Source organism: Anopheles ziemanni (genome assembly GCF_943734765.1).
Source record: "Anopheles ziemanni chromosome X unlocalized genomic scaffold, idAnoZiCoDA_A2_x.2 X_unloc_31, whole genome shotgun sequence".
NCBI lineage: Eukaryota > Metazoa > Arthropoda > Insecta > Diptera > Culicidae > Anopheles > Anopheles ziemanni.
The window spans coordinates 255937-263913 of record NW_026689798.1 but is presented as its reverse complement, the minus strand read 5'-3'; positions in this window follow the sequence as shown (position 1 = coordinate 263913).

The window sequence follows — 7977 nt, the reverse complement described above, 5'->3', positions numbered from 1 at the left end:
TACAGCATCCCTACTTAAAGGCATCTCGGACTTAGTCGATTTTTAATAAATTCTTAGAAAAACTTATGTTAGGATGCTGCGAGATGAATGGGATGCTGCATGGAGATGAATCTTGATCTTCAACATCTCCCATCTTAATACAGCATCCCTACTTAAAGGCATCTCGGACTTAGTCGATTTTTCATGAATTCATAGAAATTCATATGTTAGGATGCTGCGAGATGAATAAGATGCTGCATGGAGATAAATCTTGATCTCCTACATCTCCCATCTCAATACAGCATCCCTACTTAAAGCCATCTCGGACTTAGTCGATTTTTCATAAATACTAAGAAATTCATATGTTAGGATGCTGCGAGATGAATGGGATGCTGCACGGAGATGAACCTTGATCTCCTACATCTCCCATCTCAATACAGCATCCCTACTTAAAGGCATCTCGGACTTAGTCGATTTTTCACAAATTCATAGAAATTCATATGTTAGGATGCTGCGAGATGAATGGGATGCTGCATGCTGATTAATCTTGATCTCCTACATCTCCCATCTCAACACAGCATCCCTACTTAAAGCCATCTCGGACTTAGTCGATTTTTCATAAATTCTCAGAAATTCATATGTTAGGATGCTGGGAGATGAATGGGATGCTGCATGGAGATGAATCATGATCTTCTTCATCTCCCATCTTAATACAGCATCCCTACTTAAAGGCATCTCGGACTTAGTCGATTTTTCATAAATTCTAAAAAAAAACATATGTTAGGGTGCTGGGAGATGAATGGGATGCTGCATGGAGATAAATCTTGATCTTCTTTATCTCCCATCTTAATACAGCATCCCTACTTAAAGCCATCTCGGACTTAGTCGATTTTTCATAAATTCTAAGAAAAACATATTTTAGGATGCTGCGAGATGAATGGGATGCTGCATGGAGATAAATCTTGATCTTCTTCATCTCCCATCTTGATACAGCATCCCTACTTAAAGGCATCTCGGACTTAGTCGATTTTTCATAAATTCTAAGAAATTCATATGTTAGGATGCTGCGAGATGGATGGGATGCTGCATGGAGATGAATCTTGATCTTCTTCATCTCCCATCTTAATACAGCATCCCTACTTAAAGGCATCTCGGACTTAGTCGATTTTTCATAAATTCATAGAAAAACATATGTTAGGATGCTGCGAGATGAATGGGATGCTGCATGGAGATGAATCTTGATCTTCTTCATCTCCCATCTCAATACAGCATCCCTACTTAAAGGCATCTCGGACTTAGTCGATTTTTCATAAATTCTAAGAAAAACATATGTTAGGGTGCTGCGAGATGAATGAGATGCTGCATGGAGATGAATCTTGATCTTCTTCATCTCCCATCTCAATACAGCATCCCTACTTAAAGGCATCTCGGACTTAGTCGATTTTTCATAAATTCATAGAAAAACATATGTTAGGATGCTGGGAGATGAATGGAATGCTGCATGGAGATGAATCTTGATCTTCATCATCTCCCATCTTAATACAGCATCCCTACTTAAAGGCATCTCGGACCTAGTCGATTTTTCATAAATTCATAGAAAAACATATGTTAGGATGCTGGGAGATGAATGGGATGCTGCATGGAGATGAATCTTGATCTTCATCATCTCCCATCTTAATACAGCATCCCTACTTAAAGGCATCTCGGACTTAGTCGATTTTTCATAAATTCTATGAAAAACATATGTTAGGATGCTGGGAGATGAATGGGATGCTGCATGGAGATGAATCTTGATCTTCTTCATCTCCCATCTTAATACAGCATCCCTACTTAAAGGCATCTCGGAATTAGTCGATTTTTCATAAATTCATAGAAAAACATATGTTAGGATGCTGGGAGATGAATGGGATGCTGCATGGAGATGAATCTTGATCTTCTACATCTCCCATCGCAATACAGCATCCCTACTTAAAGGCATCTCGGACTTAGTCGATTTTTCATAAATTCTAAGAAAAACATATGTTAGGGTGCTGCGAGATGAATGAGATGCTGCATGGAGATGAATCTTGATCTTCTTCATCTCCCATCTCAATACAGCATCCCTACTTAAAGGCATCTCGGACTTAGTCGATTTTTCATAAATTCATAGAAAAACATATGTTAGGATGCTGGGAGATGAATGGGATGCTGCATGGAGATGAATCTTGATCTTCATCATCTCCCATCTTAATACAGCATCCCTACTTAAAGGCATCTCGGACTTAGTCGATTTTTCATAAATTCTAAGAAAAACATGTGTTAGGATGCTGGGAGATGAATGGGATGCTGCATGGAGATGAATCTTGATCTTCTTCATCTCCCATCTCAATACAGCATCCCTACTTAAAGGCATCTCGGACTTAGTCGATTTTTAATAAATTCTTAGAAAAACTTATGTTAGGATGCTGCGAGATGAATGGGATGCTGCATGGAGATGAATCTTGATCTTCATCATCTCCCATCTTAATACAGCATCCCTACTTAAAGGCATCTCGGACTTAGTCGATTTTTCATAAATTCATAGAAATTCATATGTTAGGATGCTGCGAGATGAATAAGATGCTGCATGGAGATAAATCTTGATCTCCTACATCTCCCATCTCAATACAGCATCCCTACTTAAAGCCATCTCGGACTTAGTCGATTTTTCATAAATACTAAGAAATTCATATGTTAGGATGCTGCGAGATGAATGGGATGCTGCACGGAGATGAACCTTGATCTCCTACATCTCCCATCTCAATACAGCATCCCTACTTAAAGGCATCTCGGACTTAGTCGATTTTTCACAAATTCATAGAAATTCATATGTTAGGATGCTGCGAGATGAATGGGATGCTGCATGCTGATTAATCTTGATCTCCTACATCTCCCATCTCAACACAGCATCCCTACTTAAAGCCATCTCGGACTTAGTCGATTTTTCATAAATTCTCAGAAATTCATATGTTAGGATGCTGGGAGATGAATGGGATGCTGCATGGAGATGAATCATGATCTTCTTCATCTCCCATCTTAATACAGCATCCCTACTTAAAGGCATCTCGGACTTAGTCGATTTTTCATAAATTCTAAAAAAAAACATATGTTAGGGTGCTGGGAGATGAATGGGATGCTGCATGGAGATAAATCTTGATCTTCTTTATCTCCCATCTTAATACAGCATCCCTACTTAAAGCCATCTCGGACTTAGTCGATTTTTCATAAATTCTAAGAAAAACATATGTTAGGATGCTGCGAGATGAATAAGATGCTGCATGGAGATGCATCTTGATCTTCTTCATCTCCCATCTTAATACAGCATCCCTACTTAAAGGCATCTCGGACTTATTCGATTTTTCATAAATTCTAAGAAAAACATATGTTAGGATGCTGCGAGATGAATGGGATGCTGCATGGAGATGAATCTTGATCTTCTTCATCTCCGGTCTTAAAACAGCATCCCTGCTTAAAGGCATCTCGGACTTAGTCGATTTTTCATTAATTCTTAGAAAAACATATGTTAGGATGCTGCGAGGTGAATGGGATGCTGCATGGAGATGAATCTTGATCTCCTACATCTCCCATCTCAATACAGCATCCCTACTTAAAGCCATCTCGGACTTAGTCGATTTTTCACAAATTCATAGAAATTCATATGTTAGGATGCTGCGAGATGAATGGGATGCTGCATGCTGATTAATCTTGATCTCCTACATCTCCCATCTCAACACAGCATCCCTACTTAAAGCCATCTCGGACTTAGTCGATTTTTCATAAATTTCAAGAAAAACATAAGTTAGGATGCTGGGAGATGAATGGGATGCTGCATGGAGATGAATCTTGATCTTCTTAATCTCCCATCTTAATACAGCATCCCTACTTAAAGGCATCTCGGACTTAGTCGATTTTTCATAAATTCTAAAAAAAACATATGTTAGGATGCTGCGAGATGAATGGGATGCTGCATGGAGATGAATCTTGATCTTTTTCATCTCCCATCTTGATACAGCATCCCTACTTAAAGGCATCTGGGACTTAGTCGATTTTTCATAAATTCTAAGAAAAACATATGTAAGGATGCTGCGAGATGAATGGGATGCTGCATGGAGATGAATCTTGATCTCCTACATCTCCCATCTCAATACAGCATCCCTACTTAGAGGCATCTCGGACTTAGTCGATTTTTCATAAATTCTAAGAAAAACATATGTAAGGATGCTGCGAGATGAATGGGATGCTGCATGGAGATGAATCTTGATCTTCTTCATCTCCCATCTCAATACAGCATCCCTACTTACAGGCATCTCGGACTTAGTCGATTTTTCATGAATTCTAAGAAATTCATATGTTAGGATGCTGGGAGATGAATGGGATGCTGCATGGAGATGAATCTTGATCTTCTTCATCTCCCATCTTAATACAGCATCCCTACTTAGAGGCATCTCGGACTTAGTCGATTTTTCATAAATTCTAAGAAAAACATATGTTAGGATGCTGCGAGATGAATGGGATGCTGCATGGAGATGAATCTTGATCTTCTTCATCTCCCATCTCAATACAGCATCCCTACTTAAAGGCATCTCGTACTTAGTCGATTTTTCATAAATTCGAAGAAATTCATATGTTAGGATGCTGGGAGATGAATGGGATGCTGCATGGAGATGTATCTTGATCTTCTTCATCTCCCATCTCAATACAGCATCCCTGCTTAAAGGCATCTCGGACTTAGTCGATTTTTCATAAATTCTAAGAAAAACATATGTTAGGATACTGCGAGATGAATGGGATGCTGCATGGAGATGAATCTTGATCTTCTTCATCTCCCATCTTAATACAGCATCCCTACTTAAAGGCATCTCGGACTTAGTCGATTTTTCATAGGTTCTAAGAAAAACATATGTAAGGATGATGCGAGATGAATGGGATGCTGCATGGAGATGAATCTTGATCTTTTACATCTCCCATCTCAATACAGCATCCCTACTTAAAGGCATCTCGGACTTAGTCGATTTTTCATAAATTCTTAGAAATTCATATGTTAGGATGCTGGGAGATGAATGGGATGCTGCATGGAGATGAATCTTGATCTTCTCCATCTCCCATCTCAATACAGCATCCCTACTTAAAGGCATCTCGGACTTAGTCGATTTTTCATAAATTCTAAGAAAAACATATGTTAGGGTGCTGCGAGATGAATGGGATGCTGCATGGAGATGAATCTTGATCTACTCCATCTCCCATCTTATTACAGCATCCCTGCTTAAATGCATCTCGGACTTAGTCGATTTTTCATAAATTCATAGAAATTCATATGTTAGGATGCTGCGAGATGAATGGGATGCTGCATGGAGATGAATCTTGATCTACTCCATCTCCCATCTTAATACAGCATCCCTACTTAAATGCATCTCGGACTTAGTCGATTTTTCATAAATTCTAAGAAATTCATATGTTAGGATGCTGGGAGATGAATGGGATGCTGCAAGGAGATAAATCTTGATCTTCTTCATCTCCCATCTCAAAACAGCATCCCTACTTAAAGGCATCTCGGACTTAGTCGATTTTTCATAAATACTAAGAAATTCATATGTTAGGATGCTGCGAGATGAATGGGATGCTGCATGGAGATGAATCTTGATCTTCTTCATCTCCCAACTCAAAACAGCATCCCTACTTAAAAGCATCTCGGACTTAGTCGATTTTTCATAAATTCTAAGAAATTCATATGTTAGGATGCTGCGAGATGAATGGGATGCTGCATGGAGATGAATCTTGATCTTCTTCATCTCCCATCTTAATACAGCATCCCTACTTGAAGGCATCTCGGACTTAGTCGATTTTTCATAAATTCTAAGTAAAACATATGTTAGGATGCTGCGAGATGAATGGGATGCTGCATGGAGATGAATCTTGATCTTCTTCATCTCCCATCTTAATACAGCATCCCTACTTAAGGGCATCTCGGACTTAGTCGATTTTTCATAAATTCTAAGAAAAACATATGTTAGGATGCTGCGAGATGAATGGGATGTTGCATGGAGATGTATCTTGATCTCCTACATCTCCCATCTCAATACAGCATCCCTACTTAAAGGCATCTCGGACTTAGTCGATTTTTCATAAATTCTAAGAAATTCATATGTTAGGATGCTGGGAGAAGAATGGGATGCTGCATGGAGATGAATCTTGATCTTCTTCATCTCCCATCCTAATACAGCATCCCTAATTAAAGGCATCTCGGACTTAGTCGATTTTTCATAAATTCTAAGAAAAACATATGTTTGGATGCTAAGAGATGAATGGGATGCAGCATGGAGATGAATCTTGATCTTCTTCATCTCCCAACTTAATACAGCATCCCTACTTAAAGGCATCTCGGACTTAGTCGATTTTTCATAAATTCTAAGAAAAACATATGTTAAAATGCTGCAAGATGAATGGGATGCTGCATGGAGATGAATCTTGATCTCCTACATCTCCCATCTCAATACAGCATCCCTACTTAAAGGCATCTCGGACTTAGTCGATTTTTCATAAATTCTAAGAAATTCATATGTTAGGATGCTGCGAGATGAATGGGATGCTGCATGGAGATGAATCTTGATCTTCTTCATTTCCCATCTCGATACAGCATCCCTACTTAAAGGCATCTCGAACTTAGTCGATTTTTCATAAATTCTAAGAAATTCATATGTAAGGATGCTGCGAGATGAATGGGATGCTGCATGGAGATAAATCTTGATCTTTTACATCTCCTATCTTAATACAGCATCCCTACTTAAAGGCATCTCGGACTTAGTCGATTTTTCATAAATTCTAAGAAAAACATATGTTAGGATGCTGGGAGATGAATGGGATGCTGCATGGAGATGAATCTTGATCTTCTTCATCTATCATCTTAATACAGCATCCCTACTTAAGGGCAACTCGGACTTAGTCGATTTTTCATAAATTCTAAGAAATTCATATGTTAGGATGCTGCGAGATGAATGGGATGCTGCATGGAGATGAATCTTGATCTTCTTCATCTCCCATCTTAATACAGCATCCCTACTTAAAGGCATCTCGGACTTAGTCGATTTTTCATATATTCTAAGAAAAACATATGTTAGGATGCTGGGAGATGAATGGGATGCTGCATGGAGATGAATCTTGATCTTTTTCATCTCCCATCTTAATACAGCATCCCTACTTAAAGGCATCTCGGACTTAGTCGATTTTTCATAAATTCTAAGAAAAACATATGTTAGGATGCTGGGAGATGAATGGGATGCTGCATTGAGAAGAATATTGATCTTCTTCATCTCCCATCTTAATACAGCATCCCTACTTAAAGGCATCTCGGACTTAGTCGATTTTCCATAAATTCTAAGAAAAACATATGTTGGGATGCTGGGAGATGAATGGGATGCTGCATGGAGATGAATCTTGATCTTCTGCATCTCCCATCTTAATACAGCATCCCTACTTAAAGGCATCTCGGACTTAGTCGATTTTTCATAAATTCTAAGAAAAACATATGTTAGGATGCTGGGAGATGAATGGGATGCTGCATTGAGAAGAATATTGATCTTCTTCATCTCCCATCTTAATACAGCATCCCTACTTAAAGGCATCTCGGACTTAGTCGATTTTCCATAAATTCTCAGAAAAACATATGTTGGGATGCTGCGAGATGAATGGGATGCTGCATGGAGATGAATCTTGATCTTCTTCATCTCCCATCTTAATACAGCATCCCTACTTAAAGGCATCTCGGACTTAGTCGATTTTTCATATATTCTAAGAAAAACATATGTTAGGATGCTGGGAGATGAATGGGATGCTGCATGGAGATGAATCTTGATCTTCTTCATCTCCCATCTTAATACAGCATCCCTACTTAAAGGCATCTCGGACTTAGTCGATTTTTCATATATTCTAAGAAAAACATATGTTAGGATGCTGGGAGATGAATGGGATGCTGCATGGAGATGA